At 40.3% G+C, this 21,492-nt stretch overlaps 1 long non-coding RNA gene across 1 annotated transcript in view; it reads right to left on the reverse strand.

Moving 5' to 3' along the window:
- LOC124796292 overlaps window positions 1-20,021 on the reverse strand; it is a 37,319-nt gene extending 17,298 nt beyond the window's left edge. Inside the window, exons 1-3 of the long non-coding RNA XR_007016739.1 lie at window positions 19,968-20,021; window positions 8,602-8,671; window positions 3,140-3,249 (exon numbers count right to left, since the gene is read on the reverse strand). This is a non-coding gene — a long non-coding RNA (uncharacterized LOC124796292). The remainder of the gene's footprint in view (window positions 1-3,139; window positions 3,250-8,601; window positions 8,672-19,967) is intronic.
- Between the last annotated feature and the right edge of the window lie 1,471 nt (window positions 20,022-21,492).

Genomic DNA, 21,492 nt, shown 5'->3' on the forward strand with positions numbered 1-21,492 from the left:
AATTTACCCAAACCTTAATCACATTCTGGAAGTATGTGACCGTGCTACAGACATGTGTGTCAGTAGTACATCAGAACTACAGGAGAGTGCAGTTAGGCTGATGCATGGATTAGGACAAATAGTTTCCTTGTAATTGTATAAACTGATAACTTTGATTGTGTAAAGCCAAATGGCGGCAGGCAAGTTCAGTGATGTTCATGTTTACAACACAAAGACCAAGTGAAACCACTTTATGTGTATAACAACATTAAGAATAACATGGCATGATATACGTATCAGTGACCAAATTCAGTTTAACAAGTTCCTAATCTATTAGTACACTTGTAGCAAAATTATTTAGAACAAAATTAAAATTCTTCCCAATAAAAAAAAATGAATTTCAGTAAGCAAGACTAATAATTTACTTCTTCAGGATAGGTTATTAATTATATTTCAGAATGGAACTAGTTTCTGACAAAAATGTGTCATATTACTTAATTTGTGTAAGACTGCTTTCTTCTTCTTCTTATTATTATTACTATTATTATTACTACTTTAGCAATTTTATGTGCAATAAACTACAAGACCATTTTAAATGTTATCAGTTTTTTTTCATTTTTATCAGTACTGAGTTTCAGTTTAGTAAAGTAAATCATTACACATCTAAATGTGATATTTGCCAAAATCAATCTGATTAACGCATACAATAATAAATTGAACCAGATAAATAGCTCTCATTTCCACATGCCCAATATCATTTCTGCCCCTTTGAATGACTCATTTGGGGTGAGTTTACTGTGGTTTGCGTGTGAAAAAATCTTTATCATCTAAAATACCAGACAAGATGTTTTCTGCAGCTTATGCCAAGAGCACCTGATTTATTAATTTTTATTTCATTCCATTTGACTACATTGTATGCATGTAATATGAGACAGATTAACTTACTCTAGTTTAACATTTAGCCTACATATTACACTTTAAAACAAATAAATGATAAATATGATAGAAATTTTATGTACTGTACATTTATCTATAGATTAATATATCTAAAAACAAAGATGTGACTTACCAAACGAAAGCGCTGGCACGTCGATAGACACACAAACAAACACAAACATACACACAAAATTCAAGCTTTCGCAACAAACTGTTGCCTCATCAGGAAAGAGGGAAGGAGAGGGAAAGACGAAAGGATGTGGGTTTTAAGGGACAGGGTAAGGAGTCATTCCAATCCCGGGAGCGGAAAGACTTACCTTAGGGGGAAAAAAGGACGGGTATACACTCGCGCACACACACATATCCATCCACACATATACAGACACAAGCAGACATATTAAAAGACAAAGAGTTTGGGCAGAGATGTTAGTCGAGGCAGAAGTGCAGAGGCAAAGATGTTGTTGAATGACAGGTGAGGTATGAGTGGCGGCAACTTGAAATTAGCTGAGATTGAGGCCTGGTGGATAACGGGAAGAGAGGATATATTGAAGAGCAAGTTCCCATCTCCGGAGTTCGGATAGGTTGGTGTTAGTGGGAAGTATCCAGATAACCCGGACGGTGTAACCCTGTGCCAAGATGTGCTGGCCGTGCACCAAGGCATGTTTAGCCACAGGGTGATTCTCATTACCAATGGCCAGCTTCACACATCCGTCCACATCAAACCCACCAACAAGCAACAGTACCTCCATTACGACAGCTGCCATCCATTCCACATCAAACGGTCCCTTCCCTACAGCCTAGGTCTTCGTGGCAAACGAATCTGCTCCAGTCCGGAATCCCTGAAGCATTACACCAACAACCTGACAACAGCTTTCGCATCCCGCAACTATCCTCCCGACCTGGTACAGAAGCAAATAACCAGAATCACTTCCTCATCCTCTCAAACCCAGAACCTCCCACAGAAGAACCACAAAAGTGCCCCACTTCCGGGACTGGATCAGACTCTGAATGCGGCTCTCCAGCAGGGATACGACTTCCTCAAATCCTGCCCTGAAATGAGATCCATCCTTCATGAAATCCTCCCCACTCCACCAAGAGTGTCTTTCTGCCGTCCACCTAACCTTCGTAACCTCTTAGTTCATCCCTATGACATACCCAAACCACCTTCCCTACCCTCTGGCTCCTACCCTTGTAACCGCCCCTGGTGTAAAACCTGTCCCATGCACCCTCCCACCACCACCTACTCCAGTCCTGTAACCCGGAAGGTGTACACGATCAAAGGCAGAGCCACGTGTGAAAGCACCCACGTGATCTACCAACTGACCTGCCTACACTGTGATGCATTCATGAATGGACACAGGCAGACAGTGTTTGTTGGTAATGAGGATCACCCTGTGGCTAAACATGCCTTGGTGCACGGCCAGCACATCTTGGCACAGTGTTACACCGTCCGGGTTATCTGGATACTTCCCACTAACACCAACCTATCCGAACTCCGGAGATGGGAACTTGCTCTTCAATATATCCCCTCTTCCCGTTATCCACCAGGCCTCAATCTCAGCTAATTTCAAGTTGCCGCCACTCATACCTCACCTGTCATTCAACAACATCTTTGCCCCTGCACTTCCGCCTCGACTGACATCTCTGCCCAAACTCTTTGTCTTTTAATATGTCTGCTTGTGTCTGTATATGTGTGGATGGATATGTGTGTGTGCGCGAGTGTATACCCGTCCTTTTTTCCCCATAAGGTAAGTCTTTCCGCTCCCGGGATTGGAATGACTCCTTACCCTGTCCCTTAAAACCCACATCCTTTCGTCTTTCCCTCTCCTTCCCTCTTTGCTGATGAGGCAACAGTTTGTTGCGAAAGCTTGAATTTTGTGTGTATGTTTGTGTTTGTTTGTGTGTCTATCGACGTGCCAGCGCTTTCGTTTGGTAAGTCACATCATCTTTGTTTTTAGATATATTTTTTCCCACGTGGAATGTTTCCTTCTATTATATCTATAGATTAAGATTTATATCTTACATTTTTTAGATGCGCTTTCACATAGTCATCTACAGTATAGACAAATAAAACATACAAAATTTTACATTTTTTATGTACAGACATGTGACTACATTTTATGCACACTGATGATAAAATGTGTCCCTTTACTTATACACATACACCTCCATTCAATAAAATTCCTTTTACCCTCAAATAATCATTAAGACTTTTTGGGAGTACCTTCTCACTTATACTGGCCCATTGTGTCTTTGGAGACACTAGGTGAACAGCTGAGTGTCAACAACCCTCAGTGTGTTGTACTTCACAGTTGGTCTTTATTTCTTGTTACACTGCAAAACACAAAATCAGTTTACAACATTTATTTCCATTGATCACTATACTGTATTTGGGATATGTAGAAGTCAGATTGTATATAACACATTATTTGACATTATTAATAACTTACACTGAGGCTATGGGATAGTGATATCCACATCTACAGATGGTGGTAGTATCACATACACAAGGTACAAAAGGGGAGTGCACTGATGGAGCTGTCATTTGTACTCAGGTGATTCATGTGAAAAGTTTTCCAGTGTGATTATGACCACACAACAGGAATTAACAAACTTTGAATGCTGAATAGTAGGTTAGCTAGATGCATGTGACAGTCCACTTGGGAAATCATTAAGAAATTCAATATTCCAAGTTGCACAGTGTCAAGGGTGTGCCAAGATTACCAAATTTCAGGCATTACCTCTCACCAGGGACAATGCTGTGGCCAACAGCCTTAACTAAGGACTGAGAGCAGTAACATTTGCGCAGATATGTCAGTGCTAACAGACAAGCAACACTGCATGAAATAACCACAGGACTATATGTGGGATGTACAACAAACTGTTAAGGCAATGCGGTGAAATCTGGCATCAATGGGCAATGGCAGCAGACAACCAGCACTAGTGCCTTTGCTAACACCATGACATTGCCTGCTTCACCTCTCCTGGGCTCACGACCATATTGGTTGGACCCTAGACAATTGGAAAACTGTGGCCTGGTAAGAGCTGATGGTAGGGTTTGATTGTGACACAGACCCCACAAAGCCATGGACCCAAGTTGTCGACACACCACTGTGCAAGCTTGTGTTGGTTCCATAAGGATGTGAGCTGTGTTTACATGGAATGGACTGGGTTCTCTGGTCCAACAACCAATCATTGACTGGAAATGGCTATGGTCAGATACTTGGAGACAATTTGCAAGCAGTCACGGACTTCATGTTCCTAAACAATGATGGAATTTTTATGGATGACAATGCACCATGTCAAAGGGCAACAATTGTTTGTGATTGGTTTGAAGAATTATCTGCATAATTTGGGCGACTGACTTGGTCACCCATGAAACATTTATGGGACATAATCAAGAGGCCAGTTCATGCATAGAACCCAGCACCAGCAACAGTTTCACAATTGTGGATGGTTATAGAGGCAGCATGACTTTGTATATGTTGAGTCCATGCCCCATTGGATAGCTGCACTATGCTGAGTGAAAGAAGGACCTACATGATATTAAGAGATATCCCATCACTTTTGTCACCTTATTGTGTACATCAATTGGTTCTACCTCAGATCACAATTTTTTATGTGTCATGAGGTTCTACTAAGAAATCCATCAATGTAGTTGACTGCCAATAGGGCCTTTAAGCTATTCTTGAAGTGAACTTTGTTGGCAACTAAACTTGTTTTTGTCTAGTACCAAGTTCTGAAATGTGGGTCCTGAATTATGGTCACCTTCCTGTACCAAAATAAGTAACTAAATTTTTATATAATAGAGGGAAACATACCACGTGGGAAAAATATATCTAAAAACAAAGATGATGTGACTTACCAAACGAAAGTGCTGGCAGGTCGATAGACACACAAACAAACACAAACATACACACAAAATTCAAGCTTTCACAACAAACGGTTGCTTCATCAGGAAAGAGGGAAGGAGAGGGAAAGACGAAAGGATGTGGGTTTTAAGGGAGAGGGTAAGGAGTCACTCCAATCCCGGGAGCGGAAACACTTACCTTAGGGGGAAGAAAGGATAGGTATACACTCGCACACACACACATATCCATCCGCACATACACAGACACAAGCAGACATTTGTAAAGGCAAAGAGTCTGGGCAGAGTTTCGTCTTTCCCTCTCCTTCCCCCTTTCCTGATGAAGCAACCGTTTGTTGCGAAAGGTTGAATTTTGTGTGTATGTTTGTGTTTGTTTGTGTGTCTATCGACCTGCCAGCACTTTCATTTGGTAAATAACTAAATTTTTATGAATATAACTCCTATTGCTCTTACTGGTGCTGATTTATGAACTGATCTGTTGGTTTGAAAAAGACAGATATTTATGAGAAATTTCATTACGGAATACATATGTTGGGAAGCAGTGGTTAGTATCCTTCAAGAGTCTTCTGCAGGATGATCTTGAGTTCACATTACAATTAATTTTTATTACACACGCTTGGACTCAAAAACTTTCTTGGCTTGATGAGTTACCCAAAATAATGATGCTGTATGACATTATGGAATGAAAGTAAGCAAGGTATGCTAGCTTTTTTGTATTTATATCAACTGTGCCTTATAGCACATAAATAAAAAATAAAGATCAGTTTAGGCACTTCATCAATTCTGTGGAATTCTCCTCCCACTGAATTTATTATTAAGCTGTAATACCAAGAATTTAACATTGGCAAACTCTTCTGTCTGGTTGTTACCATATTTTTAGGCAATATAAGTTCTGAATTGCAATAGTGTTTCTCTTTAAAGTTTAGTGACAAAGAATTAGCTGATAACTATTTGATAGTATTCCATGATTTTTTTTAATTGTCTTTCTAAAAATAGTCTTGGTTTGGTATTTATTTCAATCTTTGTATCATCTGCAAGCAAAACAAACTTAGCATCTGGTAATGTTTCGGGTGAAAAGTCACTAACGTCCAAGGAAAAAAGACAGGCTCCAACATGGAACCTGGTGGGATACCACAAGTAATTAGTTCCTATTTGTAGACATATACCTCTCACCTGTTATCAAAGAGATCCAATTTGATTTTTTTTAATATTCCCTGTTACATCATAATATTCTAACTTACTTAAATGGATGTTGTGATTTACACAGTTAAACATCTTTTACAAGACACAGTAGATGCTTTGTCTATATATTGAATTCGTGTAAGATTTTAGTGTCACTTTCTTCTTATTGACTGCCGTGCTGTTGAAAATATATGTGGGAACTGCAATCATATAGAGATATTTAGTTGTTAGCGATTTGTAAGACTATAACTCAAAACGAGTTGCAAAATAAGGGACTAGTTATGTTGCTTCTACTGTATTGTAGAAACAACCATGCCTTTCATTAACATACAAGTGTTTCAGTTATAATTGTATTGTACTTTAATGTTCCTTTAGATCGTACATTATATAGAAAGTACATCATGATATCAGACAGGTCACCGCAGGTGATATGATTTCAGGTGATGAGGAGTGGTGTGAAGGTTACATTTAATAGGTACTGTACATGGCTTCACATAGCAGGTATTAATTAGAAAATATGTAACTAATAGATCTTTTTTTTCACAAAATGAGTTTTTATCTGAGAGGAAATGTATATTAAAGAGTTCAGAAAATAGTAGCTGATAGATATTTTTAAAAAAGAACACGCATGATTGCGCGCGTGCGCGCGCGCGCATGCGCACACACACACACACACACACACACACACACACACACACACACACACACACCACACACACAAAAAATAGCTAAGTAACATCTGAACCGTGCAGACAGTATCAGTATTACATTGTTCAAGTAGGTTGCAGCTTGTAAAATTTACAACCACACAACTTATAATTATCTGTCCTTTTACATGTATACCTTTTGTTGTTCAGATGTGGTTCTGCTTGTCATGTCAGGTCTGCTTAAGAATTCCTGTATGCTGTAAAAACAGTGCTTTATTTGGCATAATTTTAGATTTATACTAACATACTTTAGGTTTGTGAACTTCTTTATTAGTGTTTGGAGATGATTATGCAATTTTATTCCCACATATTTAACACCTTTGGTGTACAGTTTTGTTGACAGTGAACTAACCTTAGCGAATGTTTTGCTCTTGTGTCATATAGCTTGAAATCTTAAGTTCCTGCCCAGTTTATTGATGGTTTTATTTGTAAAATATAGCAGGCTAGTGAGCATTGCCAAGGGAGGAGTAATATACTCCATTTCTTAAACATCAGTTTACATGTTTCCTTTTACTATTTGGGTAGTATTATTCTCTCTGCTTTCTTTTGGAGTTTAAACAACTTTAGTGGTCCCAATAAATAACTTCTTAACTGTTACTGACAAAAAAAGGAATAGACATCTATATCAGTGTACCACACTAATATTTACTACATTTGTTACTGTTTCATGACATACTTCATTCAGTTTGGTACTGGTTACGTCAATGTGGCATTTCCATGTGAATTTGTCAGTGCTGGAAACTCTTACGAATTTGGTTTCATTGAGAAATTCATCGTGGTTATCATTCAGTGATATAGTGAGCAGCAGTGGAGTTTTATTTTGAGTAGTACAACATAACCTTTCATAAGCAAACTCTTTCATTTGCATTAAGGAACACTTAGTTTGATTAAGTCATGAGTTTAGTTGGGCAGTGTTTCTATCACCACATTCTGGACTGGCGCTTTTGTGTTATATATGAGATTTGTGGTGTCATCAGCAAACAGAAAGGTTCTATCGGTGGTACAATTAAGGGAGGATCATTTTTTCCATTTATGTAAAGCAAGAACAATAAGGGCCCTAAGACTAATCCTTATGGAACCCCATGTTTTGTGTACACGAAAATGCAGTTCTGGCTACTTCTGAAGGCTTAATCTCGTTTATTTGAAACTAAAGATAGCATTTGAAATAAATTTTGAACCAATCATAGCTAGTTCTTATTTCATAGCTTAGGTGCTGACTATGGGTATGCTCAGTCACCACTCAAGCAAATCACAAAATTTGAGTGGGTATGCACAGCTCATTGAAAACTGTAGTATCATTTTTTCATTATGTTACTATTCTGTAAAAAGTTTTCCTCATACCCAACTGGCACTATAAAGTTTGCTTCTTGACCATAATTAAAATGGACTCGCTCATCACATTGATGGGAGGCTGGCTTTTGTAATACACCACTGCAAAAATGTTATTTTAAAACAAATGGCTAATTGAATTTGTAGGAATTAAAATGCACATTGTCGTATAAGTGAAGTGACTGTTTTCTAGCCGGCCAGTGTGACCGAGCGGTTCTAGGCGCTTCAGTCTGGAACCGCGCGACCGCTATGGTTGCAGGTTCTAATCCTGCCTTGGGCATGGATGTGTGTGATGTCCTTATGTTATTTAGGTTTAAGTAGTTCTAAGTTCTAGGGAACTGATGACCTAAGATGTTAAGTCCCATAGTGCTCAGAGCCATTTGAACCATATGAACTGTTTTGTAAAATGTTCGAATATTAAGGGAATGCCCTTAAGTGAATAACGTAAACTGAAGGCTGTAACCTTTAATTATTATTATTGTATTAAATAAACAGAAATGAAACTGGTTGGGTATGATATGAGAAAATGTTTACTATGAAGTATGAATTCAGTTTGCTGCTTTCGACACAACCACATACATTACCAATGAGTCGACATACCTGCTGCAGAGACTGCCTCATTCCTCCTAGCTAAAACATTCAGTTAATGGACGTGCTTTAATTGGCAGGTCTGCAACAATCATGAAAAGCAACAGCCAGTGAGAGATTTTTCCTTGTCAGAATAACGTTGGATACAGTGTTAAGTTCTACTGAATTTGAATTTCCAGAGTTCAACAATTGAACGAATAATGAAGTAGTGACAAGTCAGAACGTGTAGACTGATAGACATTAGTTTGTGTTCTGTTTGATCTGTGTCACATTGTGACGAAGCAAGATGGGATAATTTTACTTCCCCTCTTATTTTGCCATATAGTATCTTAAAATTAATTTTTTCAATTTTAACTAATTACCATCAACATATGCAAGTATAACCAACATTTTCATAAAAGAGAAAGGTTGGCCCTCAGATTTAAAGAATATAACACCAGATCTAATTTTGTGCTTAGTTTTATGTATGTAACTGATTTTTTAATTTATTTTGACTATTACTAGCTAGTATCTTTCATTATAGGGCTAAATCAGTAACTGTTTTGTAACTTAAATTCTATTGTTGACATATAAACAAATATAAATTCTGTACTAATTATAAACTTTTGGAGGAACAATTAATAGTAATCTTAAAGTATCTATTTGGCTCTCTTCAAAAACATGTTAGCAAAGCCAGCCCTTAATTAATTCGAAAGTAATTAACAGGTTTCTCCAAAGTATTGTTTGCATACTTATATTTGTTAATTTCATGATTTAAACAAATAATTCGGCCTAACTCTTGTAGTAGAAGAAACTATTAAAAAGACTGAATTTTTTGATGTATTCAGTTAATTTAATGAGTTTAGTTTTAATTGTAATTTCCATAAATTTAACTTTGAACAATGTGTAGTTTCAGCACCTATTATTATGAGGATATATAAGGGCCCAATTTTTGGTCCCAAGACAGTCAGTCCACGGCCACGTTTCAGACAAGGAACCTTTGTTGGTTAGAATGCCAACAATGCATCAACTTAACAGTGAAATAAGTGTTAACCAATAGGCCATGTGTTGAAGCAATGACAGTATCTGTTCCATACATACCTGATTATTCCGAAAGAACTGTGAATTATGTGGTTATGTTTTGACTGCTCGTAAACATTCAGCAGTAAAGTATTGTAGTAGTATGTGGGGGTTACCCTGCAAACTATTATTGTGGCTTATTAAAAGTTAAACAACAGTGCACTGGCCATATAACTGTGTAATACTTGAGGGGGGAGGGGGTTTGTGAACTGTGAAACCAACTGTACATCTGTCAGCTACATTATTTAAAGTAGTCAGTGTTGTACTTCCACATCACATTTTTCGGCCAGTGTAGCAATGCAGTACGTCGACACTGAGGACAACAAACGAAGAAATAAATAAAGCAGGCAGAACCGCTACAACCTATGCTTGGAATTATATCTTCACATCACTGCATGTCAAATCATTAAAATGGATACTGGTAAGTATATAGTGAAGTACAAAAGGACTTTGATAATTGTGTTGGTGATGGTGACATTGAATTGACAGCATGTAACAGTAAATGCGACCCATCTTCGGCAGTTTGTGAGAATGAAGTCCCTGTTACTATTTCTACAAAAAATGACACCTGTACTGAGAGTGGCAGCTGAAGGAGCAGGACTTTTCAAAAACATTGGGTAAAAACATACATGTATTCAGTATCATGAAAAGGATGACAGAGTTTATTGTTTTTTTGTTTAAGGTTATGTGTCAAAACAAAGAGATTGCTTCTTGAAACTTTTACTGCAAACAAGCATGCCTATAATGAATTCGTTAAGTACAGCTTTAAGAACAGATCTGTTGCTCTAAAATGATTCAAATCTCATGAAAAAGCTACTTGCATATTTGTTCAGATAGGACAAATGAATCTATGGAAAAAGGTGTAAATTTTCTGTCATCAGTTATTCATTCTAAAACAAAAGAAGTGCAGACAGCTACTGTTTGTTTAAGGAAAATTTTTTACTTCAATATTGTTCTTGATTTGCCAAGGATTGGCCTTACATGGTCATGTTGATGAGTCTTCTAATTTTGTCAGTCTTCTAAATTACGTTCTGAGAATGTATCTGAACTGAAACTATGGCTAAATCAGACTAGTTACAGATAGATCTCTCATGACATGCGGTAATTAATGAAATTATAACATTAATAAGCATGTCTCTTCAAAGAATTTTGTTTCAACAAATAAAAGAATATGATTACATTTATTAACATTGGACAAGGCATCTGATATATCAATTAGAGAGCAGATGTTTTTTTATCTCATACTTTTGACAAAAATTTTGCTGTTTATGAGTTACTTTATTGTTTTTACGAGCTCACATTAACTGATTCAAATACTCTGTTTAAATCTGCTAAGGATATGTTATTAAGACATTCTAATGACTGATTGATTGATTGAGAGGTTGTACAGGACCAAATGGCAAGGTCATCAGTCCTGCAATTCTGAAGTTACACACAGAAGAAACGTGGTCCACTTAAAGTGGACAGATCAGTCAGGGGAGTGAAATTACAAAATAATGAAGTTAAAACACACAGAGTAAAAGACATAAAAAGTGAGATCAAATCTAAAAACTGGAAAAGAAAACAGACAGCCTTTCCATGAAGGAGTGGTCATGGGATCCCAGACTGGGATGAATGAAGAGAGGTTCCAACCATGACTACCATGCCCCTGCTCCAAGAGTAAAGGAAAACCTTATGTTTGGAAATAAAAACCACTTTCACAGAGAAACTGAGAACCATTCAACCATCCATGAATCATCTGCTAATATTAAAATTAAGGAACTGGGAAGACTATACTTAGCATGAAGGCCAAAAGAAGGGGACATTTCACCAATGTGTGAGATACCATCAGTCTGGCTCCATAACCACATTGTGGAGGTGGTTCGTCACACAGGAGGAAACAGTGAGTGAGCCTTGTATGACCAACACATAGACGGCATAAAACAGTGAACTCCTTGTGAGAGGAGTGGAAGGAAGAGCACCACACAGCAGTAGACCACTTCATTGTGTGGAGTTTATTACTGTGAGCAGTAGTGCACCAGATGTCATTCCACTTTTGGGCAAAGAGAGATTTGATGTAGCTGGAATCATGAAAGGGAAGGGGGATAAGTATCTGCTTCTCTAGCCAAATGATCAGCCAGTTCATTCCCTGAGATGCCCACATGACTTGGGACCCAGAGGAAGACAACTGAGCAGGCAGTACAGCCAAGGGCAGAGTGGTCATGGATAGCAGAAACCAAAGGGTGATGAGAGTATCATCAGTAAATAGCCTGCAGGCTGCTCATTGAATCTGGATAAATTAAAACTCTGTGGAAGGAGGCCTGAGGAACAAAATGGAGGTCTCTGTGAATGACTAGAAGCTCTGCTGTGAACACACTACATGATCCTGGTAATAAATGGTGTTCTAAACCAGTAGGAGATGTGAAGGCGTATCCCACCTCATTGATTGTCTTAGAACCGTCACTGTAGAAGTTGATGGCACCCTGGAATGCTGCAAAGATGGCACATACAAGACACTGGAAAACCATAGGGACGACAGAGACCTTAGGACCCTGGAACAGGTCAGTCCTAATCTGTGGTCTAGGCACCATACAAATGAGAGGGGGGTATGGGAGGGAATGCACACGATGCATTCCAGTGAGTGGAAATGGAGATCCCAACAGAGGAAAGTGAGATGCATGATAATGGCAGTCCCATGTGTGTTTGGTTGTCAGGAGAAAGAGATCTATCATTTACAAAGAGGACAGGATGGTCAGGAAACTGGCGAATGGTGATTATGTAAGAAATGGGGAGTTGGCTCTGTCGTATTTGTAGAGGGGGAATCCCTGCATCTATGAGGAGACTGTCAATGGGACTAGTACAAAAGGCACCCACAATGGTGAACAGTGTCGGGTAGTTGCGAAGTGGAAGGAGCTGCTGAGCCATATCCCTGACTACCATAACCAAGTCTGCATGAGACCAGAGCATGGTAAAGATGGAGAAGAGTGGTACAGTCTGCACCTGAAGATGTTTGGGCTAAGAGGCAGAGAGCATTAAGCTTCTGCATGCATGTAATCTTTAGGGGGTGAATATGGGGCAGCCATGTCAGCTTTTTATCAAAAATGAGGCCCAAGAAATGGGACTTTACAACATTGAGGAGCTGGTTGCCTAAATAAAGTTCTGGATCGGGGTGTACTGTGGGTTTGAGCTGGCACTAAGCAGACGCTGCCAAGTGGGAGCTGCACCAGATGCAAAAATAGTCAATGTACAATGCTGGAGTAACCACAAGCCCAACGCAGGTGACAAGCCCATTGATGGCTATGAAGAAGAGTAAGACACTTCACACAGAACCCTGTGGGACACTGTTCTCCTGAATCCAAGGGGCACTGAGCGAAGTGCCAACTCGAACCGGGAAGAGTCGGTGAGACAAAAACTCTTGGATAAAAATTGTTGGGGGGGGAGGGGGGGGCATGGAAGACCCAGTCATGGAGGGAAACTAAAACGTGATGGTGCTAAGCCATGTTGTATGCCTTACATAGGCCAAAGAATACCACAAGGTGCTGGCAGTTAGTAAAAGCCTGTCAGACGGCTGTTTCCAATCTGAGTAAGTGGTCAATGGGAGATCGTCCTGCCCAGAAGCCACACTAATATGGGAGTAAAAGGCCCCGATTCGAGTGCCCAACATAATCTGAAGCTAACCATCCTCTTGAACAGTTTACAAAGTACATTCATCAGTCTAATCGGGCGGTAGCTGTCAAGAGACATTGGGTTCTTCCTGGGCTTAAGAATGAGGATAACTATACTATCTCGCCATTGTGATGGAAAAGCACCTGTGAGCCAAAACTGGTTGAAAACACTGAGGAGATGTTGCCTCTGGGGAATGTACAAGTGTTGGATCATCTGATTGTGGATGGAATCTGGACCTGGGGCTGTGTCTCATGTAGATGTAAGAGCCTGCAAGAATTCCCTATAATGAAGGGCTCAGGGTGTTATGGGTTGAAACAGAGGGGGGCATGTTCAACTCAGTGTTTCTTCTGGAGAAAGGTAGCAGGATAGGAAGAAGACGCTGATGCCATTGCAAAATGTGGTCACGAGGTGTTCTGCAAGAATCAATGGATCAGTGCACAGAGCATGGACTGTTGGCTGTTGCTGGGAGCCCAGAAGGCTATGGAGCTTGGACCAAACCTACGATGAAAAAGCATATGTCCACAGGGAGGAAAAAAACCATTCCCAGCATACCTTTTTACTCTGCTTAATAAGGTAACGAGCCTTAGCATGGAGATGCTTAAAAGCGAGGAGGTTGGTCTGTGAAGAATGTAATTTAAATCACTGCAATGCCTGTAGGCGGTCCTGGACAGTGACTGCTACATCCTTGGTCCACCACTGTCTGGTCAACAATGAGGGGGACCTGTGGATGATGGACAGCAATGTCAGCAGCATGAAGAATAGTGGCAGAGACGTCTTGAATGGCCGCATCAATGGAATTAGAGATGGAGGTATCAAAGTGCACAGCAGACATATATAAAGACCAATTGGCCCTGCAAAATGCCCAACATTGGACCTGTCTGCCTGACAGCAGGGGAACAATGGAATCACCGGAAAGTGGTCACTATCGCAAAAGTCATCACTGAATGACCATTGTAGGGAAGCCTCGAGAGCAAGGGAGGAGATCATGAGATCGATAGTAAAGGTGCCATGAGCAGCACTGAAGTGGGTAGGGGAACGATCATTGAGGCGAAACAAATTGAGGTCTGTAATAAGTTGGGCAATTAGGAGACCCCTACCTGTTGAAGTGCCACTCCCCCACAGTGGGTGGCAGGCATTGAAGTTCCCAAGGAGGAGAAACAGGGGCAGGAGTTGCTGTATTAAGATAGACAGTTCAATGTAAGAAAATGGCCTAGCTGGAGAGTGGTAGGCAATGCAAACAGTAATTGCCGGAGTTGCTTGCACTCTAACCACTGTTGCTTCCAGGTTGGTTTATAGGGGGATCCAGTTACTAACAATATCAGAGAAAACCAAAGTGTAGATCCTGCCAGGTGCTACCCCGGGGCCGGCACAGTTCCAAAAGAATGCCCGATAACCATGAAATGTTGGAGAGTGGTCATTACGGAAATGTGTTTCTTGAAGAACAAGACAGGACGCAGAATAGGAGGGGACAAGACGTATTTCTGGTAGGTGACAATAGCAGCTGTTGCAGTTCCATTGGGTGATTGTGTGGTGAGAATCCAGGTGAGACATAAAGAAGCCGAGAGGAGGTCATGTCACTCAGTCAGTGATCATCACCGACAAGGATGGGTTGACATCCATAGATAAGATGTCAGACTCAGGTCATGAAGGAGAGGATGGCACACCTCCAGGGGCATGGGGGGGGGGGGGGTGGCGTTTGTATTGGAAGTTATGTTTTTTCTTCTTCTCTTTCAGAGGTGAAGGAGGGCAGAATGCAAAGGAAGCACAGGCATCTGGAACCAAAAGAGAGCAGCTGACCTTGCAGTGCACAGATAGTGCATCTTGTGGCCAAGTTGTGGTAGAGGCTTCTGGCCTGAGGGACACCAGGGAGAGGGATCTGGGGAGGGGGGGGGGGCGGGAGGAACCCCATCACCAGCAGGTGCTGAAGAAGGGGGACACTTCTTCTGTGGATGGGGAGTGGCTCCCAGCCCAGATGGGAGCTTGTGGAAATTGAAGGGGAGGGGAGAGGGGAATGGGGATGGGTCATGACAATTGACACACACAGGTGGCGGAACACAGGGGCTTTCCTCATGGAGTGGGTGACCACAGTCGCCACACAGAGGGTCCGCCATACAGCAGGAAGACATATGCCCAAAACACAAGCACCAAAAGCATCTCATGGGTGGTGGGACATACCGCTTTATGTCACATCTGTAGCACATAATGTTGACCTTCTCTGGGAGAGTACCCCCTCGAAAGCCAATGAAGGTGCCATTATTGGTGCGGTTGTCTTTCTGACCCTTCTGCACATATCTAACAAAATGAATGCTGCATTGCTCCAGATTAGTGAGCAGTTCCTCATCAGTTTGCAGGATGAGGTCCCTATGAAAAATCACTCCCTGGACCATATTCAGAGACTGGTGAGGAGTAAGACACACTGGGACATTGCCAAGATGATAACAAGCCCGAAGAGCTGGTTGGTAGAAGCAGCTTTGATCAACAGGGAGCCCAGCCACATCTTACTAAGAGACTCCAGTTCACCAAACTTGTCCTGGATATTCTGCACAGAAAACGGTGGCTTTGTGGTGGTGAATGTATCCCCACTTGTACTAGTGCAGACGAGGTAGTGGGGAATGTTTCCTCCCAAGACAGCAAGCCTGGCCCTTCTCCCAAGGTGTAGCCAGTGGAAGGAAGGCTGCTGGGTCATATGAAACAGCATTCAGCGATCCTTCACTATTCGAAGAGATGGTCAGACTTTTGAACCTTGACATGTTTCATGCACCAAGCATCTGCCACAATACCACACACTCCGATCAGGGGCTATCCCTATGGGCGCCACCCAGCCACAGCAAGGGCTGCCTTCCATGGCAGCCATTGCTGGGAGTTCCGATGTTCCAAGAAGACAAGCAACCACTCCTTGGGATACATGGGGAGGGAACAGCTCAGGTATCAGTAGTGTGATCCCTGTGTTGTCAGGGGGTTAGCCAGATGGGAACATAACAGCCCTACCACACGAACTGGCTACACGTGCTGGTGACCTATCAGGGTGGAAGGGGGCTGCAGTAGGGAAGGGAGAGGGGAAGGAAGGGGAGAGAGGAATCCATGCCATAGAGGCTAGGGAAAGAGTTCTTCCCCAAATAGCTCACACTAAAAACAGAAAATCTGAAGTGGAGGTCAAACATCAAGTGGGGACCTGAATGCCAAAAGGATGAAAGAACACGCAGAAGGAACAAAATTGCAAGCAATACAGGGAACCAGGTGGATAATCAGGTTGATATAAATCAGAACACAGAGAGGGGAAGGAGGGGCCAATGGGGAAGGAGCGAGGATAGGAAGGCAGGGCAGGGTGAAGGAAATGCAGCCAGGGAAAGAAAAATGGGCTCAATAGCTCGGGGCCCTGGGTGTGCCACATGAACTCACGAAAGAATCGTGAGCCCCTGGGAGGGGAGGGGGGGACGTTTTATCTGCGAACAATTGTTGTGGGCAATGCTATGACAGAGCAACAAATGTCAGCGATTGTCTTCAAGGATTACAGTCATGAATAAAAGAAACAGAACCCAGGACTATTTATATTCAATGCTTGGCTCATTCCACAAATTTAGTTGTTCAAGAGACATTTAATAACATTCCAGTATTAAGAGACAGTCTGTCACTTCTCAAAGATTTGATTTCATTTATTCGTGGTTCACCCAAGAGGCTAGGAAAATTCGGAAATGTTAAACAATTGCTTTCGGTTTCTCATGACATTGAATCAGGTCAATGTTTAAGACCCGTTCTGACTAACAAGATGGTGCATGCATGTTGTCTCTCTGTTGTGTATAGATAGTAATTATAAAACTCTTTTGCAATTTCTTAATGATACGCACAATGGAAGAAATGAAGCTGGTGCAAACGCTAATGGATTTCTAAAATCTCTGAAAAATTTGAAACTCTGTTTCATGTCAAGATGCTAATTTTTGTACTCCAAAGAATAGAAAAACTTAATGCTCTACTTCAAAAAATTCCACTGAATTTCCGTCTCGATTGTAATTCTTTAGATGCTGTTTTGTCTTGAAAAGAAGGCACCAGAAATACAGACCCACATTTATCACTTTTGAAACATGCTAAAGAAAAGTGTGACCCATTGCAATTAAGTCACCCCCATTGTTTCATGTCCTTGCCATTAAAATTAGGAGATGGTGAGAAGCATAATTCATCACATATTTGAAAGTTAGGAAGTGGTGACAAGCATAATTTATCAGATATTTGAATATCTGATGAATTATGCTTGTCAACACCTCCTAATTTTAATATCATTTTTCTAGTGTGTGAATTTTATTTTTTGAGATAGTGGATCAAACAGTAAGCAGCTCTAAAAGTAAGTTTCCGCCAGAAACAATGTCACATCTTGGGAAATAGAACAGATTTTTTTTTTATGGTGACGATTTCTTTTTATGGTGACGATTTCGACTGAGTAAAACTGACTCTTCATAGAGATATTTTGTTGGAAGTGGTAAAACAGCATAATGTTACACTAGATAGCTTTCAAAGTGTAGTGCAATACATGTCTAGGCCAGAACATGATACCAGAATATGTAAAATTATTGCGACTTCTTTTAACGATACCTGTAGTCACGTGAATTGCAGAACATTTATTTTCTGCACTTCGAAGACTGAAAACTTACACAATAGCCACCATGAACCAAGACTGGTTCAGTCATGTAGCGTTATTGAACATCCATTCTGATCTAGCAAGGAAACTGTACCTGGTACCACTAATCAACGAATTTATCAGCAAAACAAGTGACAGGAGAAGCACTTTCCAGTCTCCCTATTTAGGTGAGTGACAATGTATTTTAAGTTACTTTTGTACCACTTACATTCACTGTAATTGTGTAGGGGGTAATTATGAGTTTTAAAGTGTAACATGATGAGCATAGTCCTAGATTTTCAAAAGTTGGAGCCTATTTCGTAGGAGTAAATGTTTTTCAGCAAGAAGGTGAGATTAACTGTGTCAAAGGCATTTGTTAGATCTAAAAAATACCAATGGTTAGTAGCTTCTTGCCAAGAAGAGTTAGAGTAAAATCTAGGAATTTCTTTATTGCATAAGCTGTAGTTTTCTTTCTCTGACGACCAAACTGTACAGGCGACAAAACTTTTCTGTTCCTCAGGAGTGTGTTTCTTCTAATGGCCATGATACATTTACATATTTTACTGACTACTGGGAGTTCTGCAGCTGGCCTGTAGTCAGTCCAAAATTACTTTATGACTGAAATTTTGGCAGGAGCACGTGCAGGTGCGGAACAGAGTTGCCACATCACACACGGAATCTTCCATTTCATTCACCTCGCTCAAACAGGCAAACTACTCACTTTATAAATATGGAACTTGCACATGTGTTCTGAAAGAGTTACATTTCGTTTTAATTTCGGTTGTATCTGCGACAACAAATAACTGCAAAATTGGAAATTTGTGGCATATTCCTATGGGACGAAACTGCTGAGGTCATCGGTCCGTAGGCTTACACACTACTTAAACTAACTTACACTGACAACACATACACCCATGTCCGAGGCAGGGCTTGAACCTCTGACGGGGAAGCCGCGCGCACCATGGCAAGGTGCCCTAGATCACGTGGCTACCCTGTGCGGCAACTAATTATTAAGACGATATTAGGACAGTTTACAAAAGTACGTTTTCTCACGGCGTTACCAAATTTTTGACATGCGGGGAACTTTTTTGTTGTTGAAGTTAGGTGAAGACATTATGGGAATGAGCTCTTAAGAGTGCATCACATTTTCATATTTTCGAAACCAGAACTCTGTTGGAGATATCTAATGCGAGATAATTTGAGTTAAATATGATGCACTATGGTCCGTTCGCGTGTCGGACTACTAATTGTTCGCCCTTGCAGTTTCTGCACCAGAAACAGATTGCTGTAGATTTAGAGTGAAACTGTTGTTAATTTTTACGAATCACCTACGCAGAAATGTTGGACCACGTGAGGCAATACTGACCCTATGACTTATCTTAGAAAATAGATTAAGGAAAGGCAAATGTACGTTTCTAGCATTTGTAGACTTAGAGAAAGCTTTTGACAATGTTGAGTGTGTAACGGAACATATTAAAGGCTTTACTTTAATGAAGTAAGTGATACCCTCCAAATTCAACCAGTTTAACGAGTATTTATGATTATAGAAGAGTTATTGTGTATGTTAACAATGATTGCACAACATGTCTCCATAAACAGTCAACCCATTAAATTATACTGAATAACTGACCCACACAAAAGTTAATATCACTTGATCACTGATACAGCAAATGTCATAATGTAAAAACACTAAGTTTATCTTAAATAATTAATATGAAGTACGAAAAATAGTGGCCAACTTAGGTATTTTGGATCTCCTTAAATAAAAATCACTCAGTGAAACCTATTTGTTCACTAGGAGCGGTTTCACTAAGTATTCACGAAATCAATCCTGTTTCAGACGAAAACCAATGTAATTCTTAATAATTCATGTTAATTAGTTATTTATGCAAATTAGAGAAGTCAATTGACAAACTTCTAAAAAATGGCCTTTTTGTAACAAAGAATTATTCTGTCAAGTCAACAAATCTGTCTGTCATTTTCATAACATGTTAAATTATGTCACTCGATGCAAATTAATAACTTATCTGCACAAATTATGATAACAGATGTACATGTGACTTACAAACTATATCTCTTTTTAGTAGTTCTTTGACAATGTTATAAATACAAGCAGCAAGAAGGGTCGAGGAGGCAGTCGGAATGTCATTTTGGTAGAGTGTGTTTGTGTTATTGTTTGAGGTGGATAAACAATGCAAAGAACATAAAACGGAAATACTACTTTGTCTTGTGTCATGGTCTTTGGTGGACAGTGGAATTAAGATGGCCACCAGAGTAATAAATATTTGAGGTTTACATATTTGTTGGTTTTGCTCGTTCTTTATCATCAAAAGCACATAAAAAACACGGGACCTCATGTTTTTAACCCTAGACAACCAGATTTAGAGCCAGCATCAGCATCGAGACACAGCAGCGATCCAGCAAGCAGCAGCGATTACTACAACGCATTTTAATGGCGCCAACCAAACATCAAGTGCTAACAAGCTCCGTAAACGGGAGTGAAATAGTGCGATTACAGCAATTAGCTATATCAACGACTAGGCGACCATTACAAGTGGAATACTCTCTTTCAAATTCTGAAGGTGGCAAGGCTAAAATACAGGGAGTGAAAAGCTATTTATAATTTGTACAGAAACCAGATGGCAATTATAAGAGTCGAGGGGCATGAAAGGGAAGCAGTGGTTGGGAAGGGAGTGAGACAGGGTTGTAGCACAGTCTATGTTAGACTGTGGTTGTAGCATATCCCCGATGTTATTCAATCTGTATATTGAGCAAGTAGTACAGGAAACAAAAGAAAAATAATACGGAGTAGGTATTAAAATGCATGGAGAAGACATTGTAATTCTGTCAGAGACAGCAAAGGACCTTGAAGAGCAGTTGAACAGAATGGACAATGTCTTGAAAGGAGGATATAAGATGAACATCAACAAAATCAAAACGAGGATAATGGAATGTAGTCGAATTAAGTCGGGTGATGCTGAGGGAATTAGATTAGGAAATGAGACACTTAAAGTAGTAAAGGAGTTTTGCTATTTGGGGAGCAAAATAACTGATGGTGGTCGAAGTAGAGAGGATATAAAATGTAGACTGTCAATGACAAGGAAAGCGTTTCTGAAGAAGAGAAATTTGTTAACATCGAGTTTAGATTTAAATGTCAGGAAGTCGTTTCTGAAAGTATTTGTATGGAGTGTAGCCATGTATGGAAGTGAAACGTGGATGATAAATAGTTTAGACAAGAAGAGAATAGAAGCTTTCGAAGTGTGGTGCTACAGAAGATTGCTGAAAATTAGATGTGTAGATCACATAACTAATGAGGAGGTACTGAATAGAATTGGAGAGAAGAGAAATTTGTGGCACAACTTGACTAGAAGAAGGGATCGGTAGGTAGGGCATAGTCTAAGGCATCAAGGGATCACCAGTTTAGTATTGGAGAGCAGCGTGGAGAGTAAAATTCGTAGAGGGAGACCAAGGGATGAGTACACTAAACAGATTCAGAAGGATGTAGGTTGCAGTAGGTACTGGGAGATGAAGAAGCTTGTGCAAGATAGAGTAGCATGGAGAGCTGCATCAAACCAGTCTCTGGACTGAAG

Source organism: Schistocerca piceifrons, chromosome 4, assembly GCF_021461385.2.
Source record: "Schistocerca piceifrons isolate TAMUIC-IGC-003096 chromosome 4, iqSchPice1.1, whole genome shotgun sequence".
In the NCBI taxonomy this organism is placed as follows: domain Eukaryota; kingdom Metazoa; phylum Arthropoda; class Insecta; order Orthoptera; family Acrididae; genus Schistocerca; species Schistocerca piceifrons.